This window comes from Danio rerio, chromosome 24 (genome assembly GCF_049306965.1).
Source record: "Danio rerio strain Tuebingen ecotype United States chromosome 24, GRCz12tu, whole genome shotgun sequence".
In the NCBI taxonomy this organism is placed as follows: Eukaryota; Metazoa; Chordata; class Actinopteri; order Cypriniformes; family Danionidae; genus Danio; species Danio rerio.
Window position 1 is genome coordinate 15,000,585 of NC_133199.1, and position 15,713 is coordinate 15,016,297.

Sequence of the window (15,713 nt, forward strand, 5' to 3'; positions counted from 1 at the left end):
AGACATGTGCTAAAGGTGAATCAAATAAACTAAATTGGCCGTAGTGTATGTGTGTGTGTGTGTGTGTGTGTGTGTGTGAATGTGAGAGTGTATGGGTGTTTCCCAGTAATGAATTGCAGCAGGAAGGGCATAAAACATATGTCGGAATAGCTGGTGGCTCATTCCGCTCTGGCGACCCCTGATAAATAAGGGACTAAGCCAAAGGAAAATGAATGAATGAATGTTTGTCCTTTTTGCATTACAATTTGACATTATTCTCAAAACGCTGCAGAGATGTTTTATATACACACAGAACATATACATTTTTATTTACAATATTTTAAATGTGTTGTGTTTTCCCAAGCTTTAAAAGTGTAACAGATTTTCGCTTGGAAATCATCTTGCAAGTCACCTTTCTTCAAGAACCACAGCAGTGTGTTTTACCAGGTTTTCATAGTGTTTTTGAGTCTCTTATTCTCAATTATTTAAAATATGATTTCTACTTATAGCAACATTGCAAGTATATATTTAAAGTGCAATTTATATTCTTTAACAGAATATCTGAAAATGTCTGAAAATTTACTGTCAAGTGATCCTTAAGAAATCAATAAAATCTGCTGATTTTGTATTATCTTTTATTATTTTCCATGTTGAAAACAGTTGTGCTGAGGAATATGTTAATGCAAACCATAAAATAATACGAGTTTAAAACTAAAATCATTTGTAAAACTCTAAATGTATTTAATGTCACATTTTATTCATTTAAGGTGTCATAGCTGAGTAATAATCTCCTTTATTCAAAAACAACCTTGCAAAAAATATTTTAATAAAACAAAAACAGTATATTTAATTAAAACTCTGCAGTAAGTCATATGCTGTATTTTTATGTAAGCTTTATCGTTTTTTTTCCTAATTGCACATTAGTGTGTTGCAAATGTGAAATGATCTTCTTTGGCCTGATTTAGCAACTAATAGCATAGCTCTCTGAGTGACAAGGAGAACATGTATATCAAGGTCATTTTCCGAACATGCCAACTGTTCAGGCTGGTTTACAGCCCAGATTGAAAGAAAATGCCATTCGAATCTGACTCATGCAAATAAACATGTGAATAAACAAAAACTGAAATAATCATCAATCAATCTAGTCATGGAATATGAGAGATTGTTTTTGAATTCCACATTTTTAAAGCCCACAATAATCCATATTATTCAACAGGATGTTGACTGCATAAGCATGTGAGCGTCAAAACACAGAATTAATCTCAGACAAAGATTGAACTTTTGTTTGTTGAAAAAAAAAAAAAAAAACATTTGATCAGTTCAACGCAGATTAATGCCAGAAGTTAAGTTTACTATAACTGTGACATGATTCAAGAAACATACTTGTTATTAAAAATAGTTATTAACAAATAGTTTTGTTCCTAGTGGTTAACACTATAAATGTATGTTCAAATGAATTATTGTTATGTCTTGTAGTCGTATAACTTGACAAATATTGTACAAACGTGTCAAAAATATCTCATGCATTCAGAAAAATTTGATCATTTTGAAAACATGCTACATATGATTTAGCCTTAATGCATTTACCTTTAAAGATCAGCTCAAAATCTGTGTGTATAACATAAGAATTAACCTAATGTAAATATAGTAAATGTTTTGTAAAATCTGTTAACTGATTGGTTGAATTTTGCAGGATTTCCTTCATATGCGAGTGTGAAAGGTCAAGTGAAATACCTAAAGAAGAAGTGGATACCGGCTGTGTCGACTACAGTTCTGTTTCGTTTTCCAGAACTTCTCGTTGGAGTTAAAAAGTGTACAGGTATGCCAAAACCATCCAAGTTAAAGATGCTGTTTTTTTCAGTCAATCAATCAACCAATCAATCAATCAATCAATCAATCAATCAATCAATCAATCAATCAATCAATCAATCAATCAATCAATCAATCAATCAATCAATCAATCAATCAATCAACCAACCAACCAACCAACCAATCAATCAATCAATCAATCAATCAACCAAAAAACCAATCAATCAATCAATTAATCAATCAATCTTTATTTATATAGCACCTTACTACAACCAAGTTTGACCAAAATGGTTTACACCAGTAAAGTATACAACACAACTAAAAGGCAGACAATGCAAAAAATCACAAGAGATATCAATACAATACAACAAACATTTAAACAGAGAGACGTGTCAGTGCTATGCATTAAAAGTCACTTTGAACAAAGTTCGCTTTAAAAAGACGAATCTCAGTAGAAAGGGTATTCCAGCGTTTAGGACCTGCTATCACCCCACTGCTTGTATCTTGACCGAGGGACTTCTAGCAGAGGGTGGCCAGCAGATCGCAAAGCTCTGCTGGGTTTGTAAATGCGTAAAATTTCGCATAAAGCCACTCACAGCATTAAACAAAACATCCGTAGTTTAAAATCAATTCTAAACCCTACAGGTAGCCTGTAAAATGTCTGTGTTAATGTGCTGTTGTTATTTTTTTTACTTTGCTATTAAATTCTGTGTCTATGGGTTGAATGATCCTTTTATGTGAATCTGAAATAAGTTAATGCTGTCAACCATACCGCCCAGGCAGATTCATTTGACTTTTTATTTATTTATTTTTTTTACCAATTTTGCCAAGTACGTTTTTGTGGTTTTACAAAAATAGAGGCTGAACAACATATTTCCAATGAATTTATGTTGCCTAAAAACCGTGAAATAAAACGAAATAAGACTGTTTACTTTTAATGTCAGTCACGTGACCTCTAAGGCAGTCCTTGTTCGTTCAACACCAGTACTTATTCTGAATATGTACCCCTATATACTTTTCAGGTGAAATTCTGTCAAATTCTGTCTTAGGAGCTATGTTTTTTTTTTTTTTTTTTGCAGTTTTTGTTTTTGAGAATAAACCACAGGCCGTTGTGTATGCTTTTTGAGATCTCATATTTATCTCATGAGTGTCATTCGTGCCTGCTGTTCTTGCGTAATTCCACAAGAGGCCACTGTCGACTGATGAATGACTGATCAACTGACCCACATCCTCCTTTTCTAAACCCAACCAATAGTGTTTTTAAAAGCACCAATTAACCCGTCCACCCACTTCCCTAAACCTAACCGACAGTGTTTTCAAAAGCAATCCAGAAAATGAAAAGCTCTCGCGGCAGCTTATTTTTTTTTTTTACCAAGCTATCGGATTTTACCACATTCTCACTGTTATTTACTTGTTTATTTTATTTTATTTGGTTTTTTTTTTTTGCTTTTGTCTTACCCACTTTCTGGAAATCGTTCTTCGCCAGACACAAACCCCGTCGTCCCGGTCATCTCCGCAGCATGTCTGTGAACACACTGTATGCAGCGAGCCACTAGACAAACTGATAACAGAGGAAAAGCTGTCCATACAGAAGTAAGTGGTCAACTGGAAAGTGCCAAAAGGAATGGCATTATACCACCCAGTAGCATTTGTTTTAAAAGAAGAAAATGCAGCCATACGCAGCTCTGGCTACATAATTGCTATCTCCAGATATGTATTTAGGGCTACATTTTCAGAATGAGCCTATGTTGCCATTCAAAGTGGCCAAGGTTCGCAGTCATTTTGCAGTGAGTCTGAAGGAGCGAGATTTAGTCTTTGCATTAACTTCATTACTTTCCCAATGTTCATTTAAACATGCATTGTATGAATGTGTTTGACTTAAATCTAGCATCTTTAAGTAAGACTTTTATTAAGAAAAAATAAAATAAATAAAATAAATATGTATTGCTTAAATTTTGGAAGCCTCCCATAAAATCCTTAAATATTCAGCAGTTTAAGTCACTGCACCGACTATAATATAATTAAGCTTGTGAGTTTCATTATCTGTGCGACTGTAATTCTTGTCAAAGCATTAGCCTTTTTGCCACTGAGTGGTTTGGGGATCTATTTGAGCCTCCTGGTCTCTGCAGATCCAGCCCTGCTTTATCACAATGTCAAAGAAATAAGGAAAGCAATATTCCACCAGTCACTGAAATTAGACAAATAGCCTTTTACACTGCCAAACCCTGTGTGGAGAAAAATAGCACCTGCAGCTCAGGGCTTGTGGGAGGAGACTTGCAAAAGACAAACCAGATAAACCAGTCGTCCACTTCTGACTGGACTGCAGCTGTGCTTTCTTTATTCATTTTTCCAGAAGAGAACTGGTCCTCCACCTGAGCCTGGTTTCTACCCTTTTATTCTCAATTGGTGGAGTTTTGGATTCTTGCCACTGTCATCTTTGGCTCATTTACTTGGGGTCGGTAGAGATGCCCTACAGTGAATCACATCCTTCAACACTGACATTTGTACTAAACTGAACTGATTCATCAGTGAACTAACTAGAACAAAATGAACATTCTGAGGAACGGAAGGCAGCTAATGAACTCAAGTTGTTTCAAATTGATAAAACTTCACTCCTAGTTTTTCATTAATGTCTGTTTTCTTTATAAAGCTGATTTAACATAAATGACATTGTATAAATAGAAATAAAAATTACTTGAAAAAAAGCAAGAGCAGACAGATGGCAAGACACCACCTTTGCTTGTAGATAATTGTAGTGTTTTAAATATAAAAAAAAAATGCTTTAGCCCCATTTTTACAAATTGCGTTGTAATTTACAAAAGATAAAAACACAAGCAAACATTCATTTTAGCATCAAGTATAGTACAGTCTAGTCATATTGTAAGTTGCATAAGACCTTTATGATTAAGATTTAAGTTATAGGTATTAACTCACACTTTATGGGAAGATCATATCCAATGTAAAGGCAAAGCTCATGATTTGAGGATGTGCTTGTTGTGATTGTCAAACAGCAACTTACAGTAACTCACACTATATTGTATGTTTAAAATCAATATAACACCACTTCTTTTTCATTTAATTGGGGTTGGCAAACCAACATATAGTGCAATTAATATTCAATGAATGTGAATAAAAATAAATTAATTAATTAATCAGCTCTGTAGCTCACAAATATATGAACATGCATATGTCAAACATGTTTAATTTTTCCTGTGCCTTCTGGAACATATTCGTTCAAATCACACACCCTTAAACCTGGAATTTGTTCAATTGCTTTCAATAAACTGTTCAATTCCCTCATGAGAACATAGGGCTGGGCGGTATATCGAGTTCTGGGGATATATCGATATGATTCCCCTAAGCAATGCGGTATTATTAAAAATCTGTCATATCGATATGGTTTGAGGCCACAAGTGCACATTCTGTGCATATCAGATTACTCCATGATGGTACGCGATCTTCATTGCAAAAATGTGTGCATATGCAAATGAATGATTCACTCCATCATAAAAAAGTCATAAAAAAGATTTGTTAAAAATGAACGAATCGTTCAAGAACGACCCATCACTATGACATGGAGGAACATGCAATGCCGGTGTTGTATCAAAATCTGACTCCCCAGACAAATCTAACTCCCCCTAGCATGTACGCTGGTCACACAGCGCCTGTAGCTGTCACAGAGGTTTATCAGAAACCTTTTATGGCTCATTTCTTCCGCAATTGACAGCAAGAACAAACATAGAAGCCTTGTCAAAATGACAAGCAGCACCTGAATGTGTTTAAAGGAATTAAAAACGCCAAAATGGGATGAATTTATAACGCATTTTGAAAGTAAAACCACCTTAAAAGTTTAGTATTTATTACACGACTGTCTCATCTTTACATTTACGTTATAACACATTTAGCTCTGCGTTCTGGTCTGTTATTGCATATTGACTTAAATTCGGATTGTATTCAAATCATTGTATTTACTTATTTATTTATTTATTTATTTATTTATTTATTTATTTATTTATTTATTTATTCTGTTTAATTGATTTAGTTATTTTAGCCTCTTAACTAGAAGCCGTGATTTTATTTGTGTGTGTACCTAGTGTAAAAACGGTTTGGTGGTTTAAAAGATTATTAAAACTTTACTTTAAATAAATACCAAAACATTTCCAAACATACCAAACATTTATTTTTTTCTATTTTAATATCTCGCTGTTAGCTACTCTTTTAACAAATAACAACATAAGAATGACAATTATAATGATGGTCATAACAGGGAGGATAACCCCTGTGTTTTAAACTTTATTTTGCTCAAAAACTGTTTAATAAAGTTTTAATAAGGGCTTTGACTCTCAAGTAACCATTTATGGGAAAATACAGGATATATATATCGTATATCATCAATCTTCCTAAAAAATACAGAGATAAGATTTTTTTGCCCATATTGCCCAGCCCTAGGACAGACTAAAATTTCTGATATGCTCCAAATTCACCTCACAACCTGATTGCCAATGGGAAGAGGTCAATTGCATTTTCATTCCCCTTTGTTGTGTTGTGTTCCCCCACACAACACAACAAAGATGTGTGACAAAGGTCAAATCCAACCTCATTAAAAAAAAAAAAAAGAGTTTAAGCTCAAAATCAGATGATTGTACACTTTTTGTTTATGTTTATGTTTAAATACAAGTATACAGCTTCACCAGATTAATTATAAACAATGAGAATATGACAGATAAGAAAATTCTGAAAATAAACAGGTAAGAGATTTACAAAACTACAGGAAAACTCTAGTTCATTCATACTTTCATAAAATCAAGAAAGCCTCAAAAGCCAATTTCTTATCTCCAACTCTTCTGTGAGGTAAAATCCTGTCATGTACATGATCGTCATGTCAGACAAAGAATAATTAACACGGAAGTCTACATGAAATCATAATTTTCAATGTTTATTTTACTAGCGCACCTTATTAGTCCTAAAGGCATTGATCACCCAAAAAATGAAAAATTCCTGTTAATTTTTTCACCCACAGGAAATGTTTAGTTTTGGCTAAAAAAACCCTTTAATCTGTCCGGGGAGTTAGACTTCGATACAACACCGGCACTGCATGTTCCTTCATGTTGTAGTGATCGGTCGTTCTTAGTTTGGATAATTAATCTGTGCAAAAAAATTACAAGTGTTTGTTTTGCTAACGTTTAATCAAAATCTGGCCATTTGCTTCAGCTTTGGAATGGCAGTCCGTCTCTGATTGGCTTGGGAAATCCCACCCCTATTCAAAGTTTGACTGTATTTTCAGTGATTCTATGGTGCAAATCACAAGAATCGTCATGTTCCTCATGTTATTTACTTGACATTTGGGATGACCCTCAGGCACTGCAAATGCATTATAAGGTCGGTTAAACAGGGTCTATGGCGCGGCGAGTGTCTCTGTCAGGGCCAAGAGCGAGACCCTGGACTTTAAGCTTATTATGGAGAAAGAGCATCACGATTGGGATCAGGCCAGAGGTCTGTCTGTGAGTGAATGAAGGCTCAGGAGAGAAACTAACAGCACTGTCTACAGGAACACACTAAATAAAGCCTGTGGACACTTTTTTGGCAGCAGCTCACAGAGTGCTGCTTGTTGTAACACTCTCAATTGTTGATAACAGTTTATGCTAAACTTTATGCTGAAATATTGATAAGTATAGATCAGGGGTGGGCAAACTCAATCCTGGGGGGCTGGTGTCCTGCACAGTTTAGCTCCAATTCTAATTAAACACACATGCTTATAGATTTCTAGTGATCTTGAAGATACTGATTAGCATGTTCAGGTGTGTTTGATTAGTGTTGGAACTAAACGACGCAGGACACCGGCCCTCCAGGACAGAGTTTGCCCACCCCTGGTATACAGATGTAGATGATATACGACTGGGCGATGTTGCAAAAAAAAAAAAAAAAAAAAAAAAAAAATCACGATATCATGTTTCAAATCATTCAACAATGATAATTATGTAATATTTTTTTAACAGTTCATTTAGGAATATTAGTTTTTTATTTTTTATTTACCACTTTATTTTAATTAACCAACATCATTAAGGCAAATAGTTTTAATAGTCAAAAAACTAAAATATTTAAACAAAACATCTTATCTCTTTATAATAAAATAAACGTAAGTATTAAAGAGACTCTTAAACTTGATGAATAAAATGTTACAAAGTGTGTGCAATGGTAAAGCATAAATACTGAACAATCAAAGAAACTTTAAGGTGTGAATAATAATGATACAGTAAACCTCAATCTATGTAATCAAAATAAATTTTGGTCATCAAATCTGAGTTCGGAACCAACCATCATTAATAAAATACACACTGCAACATTAAAAATTGAGAAGTTGAATGACTATATTATCCCTATGCTAAAATATCTCTCAAATGGGGAGCTAGTGGCTGGGATGCACAAGAAAAGCAACCAAAAAGCCACTCAGGTGACATCCTTACATACTTTTTTTTGATTTACAATCTCCTCACTCCTCACTCGGTTTTCGCACGTGTTGTTATTCTGACCTGAAGAGACAAGCACATGCGTAAGTAGATTCCTTTACAATTTACAATGGATTTTGCGATTGCGCCCCCCTGGCATCTATCGTAACTAGGTGACCATCAAGCCTTTTCTCAGAGGATGACAAGCGAACAAATGATTGCTGCAGCTCGGATGCAAGTTTTTAAAATAAAGTAAAAAGCACTGCAGCGTTTGGGTGCTCTGTGTTTATCTGAGGTAGTTAGTCTGCCGTTATTGCTGAATTGTGTATAATCCATACAAAGTATGACGCAGATTGCTTAGTTGTACTTACATGAATTGCGGTGCGCTTACAGCATTCGAAAAAGTTCAGAGGTGCAGCTGTTAAATGTGCGCAGTTCACGTGCACGTCACTTGCACTCTGTGGACATCGCTCCCATATGCGCGTCATGCAAGCTGCGTGCCTCCATTGGAAATGGAGAAATTAAATGGAACACCCTAAGCTAATTGCTATTGCTTTAAAGGTGCGCACTCAGCAGCCACATTTTAATAAAACTATAGCGCTTCATACCGAAACTACCAAATCTTTTTTTTATCGATATTGACAATGGTGTTTGGTCAATAAATATTGTTACAGATTTTATCACCTTTCCTATCATGATGGCTTGGTGGAATTCTTGGTGGAACAAACAAAGAAACAAACAAAGAAACAAACAAAGAAACAAACAAACAAACAAACAAATAAATAAATAAATAAATATGTTATTTAAGAAGTAAGAAATATTTCATGTTTATGTTCATTTAATTTTATACTATATATACAGTTGAAGTCAGAATTATTTGCCCCCCTGAATTATTAGCCCCCCTGTTTATTTTTTCCCCAATTTCTGTTAAACGGAGAGAATATTTTTTTTTATTTACATGATAGTTTTAATAACTCATGTCTAATAACTGATTTATTTTATCTTTGCCAAGATGACAGTAAATAATATTTTACTGTATATTTTTCAAGACACTTCTATACAGCGTAAAGTGACATTTAAAGTCTTACATTAATGTTAATTAACTAGGTTAATTAGTTTAACTAGGCAGGTTAGGGTAATTAGACAAGTTATTGTATAATGATGGTTTGTTCTGTACACTATCACAAAAAATTTATATATTTTTATTATTATTATTTTTATTTATTTATTTATTTATTTATTTATTTTATTTTATTTTATTTATTTATTTATTTATTTTTTTTACTGAACTGGTCAAAAAGAATCTGAATGTGTGTCACCAAAACTGAACAAATTCTAATCTGGTCATTGTATCACAATACTTTATATATCTCAGCCAAAAAGTAAAAAATCACCATATTTTATTATTTAAATATAATGTTCAAACAGAATAGTAACTCATTCCTCTCTTTATTGTCCTTCACCATGACTCTCAACCAGTGTTTCAGCTTGGCAAGTGGGCAGATGGGTTAGTTATAGAGTGGACAGGCAGTGGAGGTGCCAAGAAAACAAGAAGCGCATGTAAGTCTGTCTGAGGGGCTGCTGGGTAACATCATCTGTTCCTGTACTGTCACACACACGTTTAGACTCTTATACGGATGAAGATGATAACTGCACACAAAAACTACACTGCTTAAAGTGTTCATTATATCCCGTGAAAAAGAAAAAAAAATCCATAAATTTTTATAACATTTCAATTTTTAGAAGCAGATGAGTTGCCTTACAACGGTTGATTATTTAATATCATAATAATTTACTTAATTTTAAGTTAATTAATTTGCCTAAAAACATCAATATATAAAACTAATATTGTGTAAAAGCAATACTCTACATGAGCAATACTCCTGGAACGCAAACATAATATACATTTGCCAATTGTTAATATAAACATAACACAATTGACAAATTATTATTTACAAGTATTTTGTTATGCTTTAATAAAATATGTATAACATAACATGTTAGTTGCCAAATGTTGACAATTTTATTACGTTATTTCAATGTTTATACATTCATCTAGAATTTTTTATATATTTATATGTAATTTTTTTTTTTGCAAAAATGTCTGTATGTTGTGTTTGTAGAAAAATTAAATACTAATAAAACTGGTGTCAATTTAAAATAAATTGTGTGATTCCAAACAAAAGTAAAATAATATAACTAAATAGTAAAATATTGAAAACATAAATTAAATAATTAGCTAATAATTTTATAAATTACAAAACAATACTATCTCTTTACAAACTATAAAACTATAATTATGCATTTTTATTTATAAATTATACGGTAATTCATTTACTCATTAACACAATATCCACAATATTTCTATATTAAAATACCACTTGTTGTTCTTATTGCTCAAATAATTACTTTAACATTAATCATATATTTTCTTACATATTTCTTAAAGTAAATTTACATATGTTTTATTGTTTTATTTATTGGGAGCAAATAATAACCAAATAAAATTCAAGTATGAAAAGAACTAGCATAGAAAACAAAACCAACACTATTAACAATAATAAGGAACCTCATTTACATAATTGGATAATGTATGAAAAGAGTGTCCAGTTGCAGTTACATCCCCCTTCCTTCCTTCCTTCCTCCCTTCTTCCTTTCATCTAAATGCCTGTCATTTTATTTCCAGCTGGTAAGTGTTATTGTGCTCAGTCATTAGCTGAAGAAATCAGTCAGACTAGCACCCGAATGCCAAACTCTTCCAGATCCTCATGGCAACACTGCAAACAGCGGGCTTTTCTTCACAAATTCATTATTATTCCTACTTTTCCTCCCCTCTCACTTCTGTTTTGCCGGTTTCGCCTGTTTTATTTTTTTAATGCAAGGACAGAAACAACCTGAGGGGCCATCGCTAACAGCTAACGCAATGTTTTAGGGACTCAATTAGTTCATCAATCATCTGCCCCACTCGTGCTGTGAGTGTTTATGAAGGATATGCTCACGACAAACCTGCTGGCCCCTGACAGTGACCAGCAGCAGGTGGCATATCAAGCCAGGGGTACCTGGAGGAACAGCGCAAACATGATTGACTGCCAGCCAAATATAGAAGTGCTGCATCAGGTGCCAATGCCACCCTGTCTCCTCAAGCCTGAAAGATGACAGGACGCAAGATTTCACCCCAAAATAAAGGAAAGATGAAGCTCACAGAGGAGGTAGTCTGACATTTGGTTGTGATGTTTTGGATCTTGGAAGAAAACCAGACAGAAGTTTGTCAGATATGATTCATTCAGTGACATACTAATAAGAATGACTCTCATTCATTCGTTTTCTTTAGCTTAGTCCCTTATTTTATCAGGGGTTGCTACAGTGGAATGAACTGCTAATTATTTTGGCATATGTTTTATTCAGCGTATGCCCTTACAGCCGCAACCCAGTACTGGAAAACAGAATGACTCTCAATTTGTGTTTCTTAAATAACAATTTTCGAAGGTATAAAAAATAATGTCAACACATATGATCAGGTCGAAGAGCATATTTAATAAAGTTATTATCATTGTTTACACCAAATATTTTTGATGCGCATAATTTGAACCCTGAAACGAAGTCTATAGATTTTTAAGTTAATTCCCACTATAGATAAACAGTTATGTTTTATCATTTTTTAACCCATTCAGCTGATCTCTGGATCTGGTAGGAGCATTATTAGATTAGCTTAGCACAAATCACTGAATCAGATTAGACCATTAGCAAAAAAAAAAAAAAACACTTCTGTAGTTACATTGTGTACTTTGAAGAACAACGGAAAATGAAAAGTTGTTCTATACTATTAAACTACTTTTTAATTGAAATGCTAATGGTCTAATCTAGGGGTGTCAAAATTAGTTGTTTCTTCGGTGCACCGTAATGCAAATGGGGACAATTAAATATCGGTTCAGTAATACTCATAACCGGTTATTACATACTAACGTAATTTATCTCCAATGCACATTGTCATAGTCGAATGTTATGGCGAAGGAGGCGAGAGTAAATAAAACACTCCTGCTACTTAAAAGGTAGATGATTATGCACAGTTCAACTGCTTGTGAGTTTGCTGGAAGGTCTTTCATTTACACTGAAGAAAGCACAGCACACAAGCCGCTATTTCACTACTAGAGAGAAATGCTGTATAAATCCATCTCTGCCTTTCTCTCTCTCTTACTTTTCCTTTCCTCTTGGCTGTTAAAGCGATACTGGTGGATCCAGACATGAGCATACCTGAGGTGCAATTTTTTTCCACTGTGTCTATTATGGATTACCTGTGATAACCGTGCATTATGCGCATATACACTGTAACCGCGGCTGTTCTTCCCGCGTCACTCATTGGTGAACAGCGATTTCATTTCTAAAGCCAAACGCAGCCCTTTCTGTTGAACGGGTGAAGACAATGACCAGGCATAGGGGTGTAAGACCTTGTTTGACAGCGCTCAAAAAGCAAGCGGATAAAATTTACATTAGTTTATTTGGTATAAATGCTTTAGTTGTTCAGTGCTTGTATTGGAGTTTTGTTTGATACATTCCAATAGTGGGTTTTCTTTGGACAGGTCAAATTATATATATTTATAGACTTTCATAAAAAATAAATAAATCTTGTGTTGTGAAGAAAAAATCCAATTGTGTTTGGAAAGCATCGTCAATGCACCCTGATGCACAGAGATATCGAATTGAACCGAATCGATGGCATGATAGTCGTAACCGAAGCAAACCGTGAGACCAGTGTAGGTTCACACCCCTAGTCAAATCCAATACCATGATCTATGCTAAGCTGAGTCTCCCACTACACTCAACTAACTATTTAACTCTAACTCTAACTATTAGTTTTAGGGTGACCCTAGGTTTAGTGTTAGTTGCATGAATTTACTATAGTAAGTATATGGAACAGGGCTGGGTCCGAAAACACCTACTACTCAGTAGGTACTAAATTTCAATTTGCATTTACTACACGACCGTTAGAAAAGTACATTCTATATAGTATAAATGTGAGTAGTATGAATGTAATTCGGACATACAATGTTCGGCATTTGTCGTTATAACATGACCTAACCACGTCGCTTCACTCCCATGAATTTGCTTCTGTAATATCATGGGATAGTGTATCATCCATCGGATGCACACTTCAGAATCACAATTCACAATTCAGGTACTTCTTGCATGCTGTTGTTCGAATATTATGAATTCTATCATACTATTCAACTCTATATACTGTTTTTAACATACTACACAGTATGGAAGTATGTGATTTTGGACGCAGCACATGTCTAACTCTGACACCTTAAAATAAGGTGTTAGCGAAGTTTCATTTGGTATTCAGTCAACAAACAAACATTAAAACAGTCACTTAAATCAATTCATTCATTTTCTTTTCGGCTTAGTCCCTTTATTCATCAGGGCTCGCCACAGCAGAATGGGCCGCCAACTTATCCAGCATGTGTTTTATGCAGCGGAGGCCCTTTCAGCCGCAACCCAACACTTGAAAACACCTGGACTGTAAGGGAAACCATAGCACCTGGAGAAGCTGCACTTGAACATAGGGAGAACATGCAAACTCCACACAGAAATGCCAAGTGACACAGCCAGGGTTTGAACCAGCGACCTTCTTGCTGTGGGGCGATCATGCTACCTACTGCACCACCATGTCGTCTAATCAATTAATATCAAACTGATATTTTAACAATAGCTATGTTTCCATTTCACCGTATGCCACTCCTTTAGAACCGCCTCTGCATCAAACACATTTCTTCTTTCTTTATTTTTTTTAAATCACAGATATCAAAATTCTGCTCTAAGGGTTTCTCTAAAAAAACCATAGCAGATCTTTTCAGGGCTTCAGTAAAGACCTACTAGACCATCGCCTCATTTAGAAGAGCCAGACGTCTTCATTCAGTGCTTCTGTCTCAAACACTTCAAAACCCAAATATTAAAACTTTTTTTCATCAACTTTTCAGTTAATTAAAAGTTTTTCTCCCTTTTGGACATGACTTTGATTTATGTTTTCACTGATGTAAGTGATACAGATTTTGCTTAATAAATTATAAATCTGCTCACAGTTATTTTCAGCAGACAAATCATCAAATTATCCAGCAGCCTTTCATCAACATTAGACATAAATGCTGCATTGTCACAGCATACTTGTGTCTAAGTTGTCCTCAATCACTGCAGCACATTAAATAAAACCATGCCAGGCAACACCATGGCATCTCATAGGGTTGTTACGACCCTTGGTCAATGTTTCTGAAGTCTCCCGCCAGCAAACTCTCTTGCCGGGCCATTAAAACAAAGCACTAAGCGTGAAGCATATTTGTCTTGAGATGGGTGTGAAAAGTCGTGTTTCTTGGTTTTTTTTTACACTTCCATGCTTTTGTAATTACCGGGGCCATTGATTTCTGGGTTATGTATGAAATAATTAAAACAGCAAATCAGAAATGCCAACAGATTTCATTGGTGCAGATCAATGAATGAAGTCAATATGAAGAGGAAAGTCTTTTATATATATATATATATATATATATATATATATATATATATATATATATATATATATATATATATATATATATATATATATGAACCCAGTGATATTTTCTCGCTTTCTACAGTTTAGTAAGTCCTGCTCCTCTAATAAAAATAAAAATACAGCTTCCTACTGTACTGTGTATTACCCATAGTGTCCTTAAACACCGGTCCTGCACAGGCCAAATGGGATCAGATACCTTAAGCTCCTGAGATAATCTGAGCCTCCTGAATCATATCACCATGTCGTTTTACACTGATTTGTTTGTGTCTGGTGTTAGTGCTCTCTGTTGCTGTTAGCATTATCCCAGCACCATTTTATAATTACTCTGCCATTTCTGTCACTTGTTCTACAACCTATAAATGTAGCAATTTTCTGTACTTGGTTTATTTGAAGAAATGAAAAATGGCAACACGATCGTGCAGTATATAACCTGTCATTCAGTTTATTTGGAATGCAAGTGGTTGAAGAAAGAAAGAAAGAAAGAAAGAAAGAAAGAAAGAAAGAAAGAGACTTTCTCTACAGACTGACTGATAGATAGATAGATAGATAGACAGACAGACAGACAGACAGACAGACAGATGATGGATGGATGGATGGATGGATGGATGGATGGATGGATGGATGGATGGATGGATGGATGGATGGATGGATGGATGGATGGATGGATGGATGAATGGAGGGAGGGAGGAAGGAAGGGACGGACGGACGGACGGACGGACAGACGGACGGATAGATAGATAGATATTTTATTTACAGGTATAAACAAATTTGGTCACTGGAGCTCAAGTATGCTTGCTTGATGCTAGAGAACCAATAAGATTCATTCTGTCTTGCTACACATTTGATCTTCCGAAAGACCCAATGAGGTTTATTCTAGTCAACAGATATTAAGCTTGTGACTATTTTTATTAATATATATGTTAAATAAATAA

At 34.6% G+C, this 15,713-nt stretch overlaps 2 protein-coding genes across 7 annotated transcripts in view; one reads left to right on the forward strand and one right to left on the reverse strand.

The window, feature by feature from the left end:
- The window catches only part of trpa1b (transient receptor potential cation channel, subfamily A, member 1b), a 365,395-nt gene that overhangs the window by 185,741 nt on the left and 163,941 nt on the right, over positions 1-15,713 (forward strand). For all 6 annotated transcript variants that reach the window (XR_012399109.1, XR_012399110.1, XR_012399112.1 and 3 more), the window contains one exon: positions 1,673-1,798. The gene's annotated coding sequence lies outside the window, so the exon portion shown is untranslated. The remainder of the gene's footprint in view (positions 1-1,672; positions 1,799-15,713) is intronic.
- kcnb2b (potassium voltage-gated channel subfamily B member 2b) overlaps positions 1-15,713 on the reverse strand; it is a 209,710-nt gene that overhangs the window by 176,648 nt on the left and 17,349 nt on the right. The gene's annotated exons all lie outside the window — the stretch shown is intronic.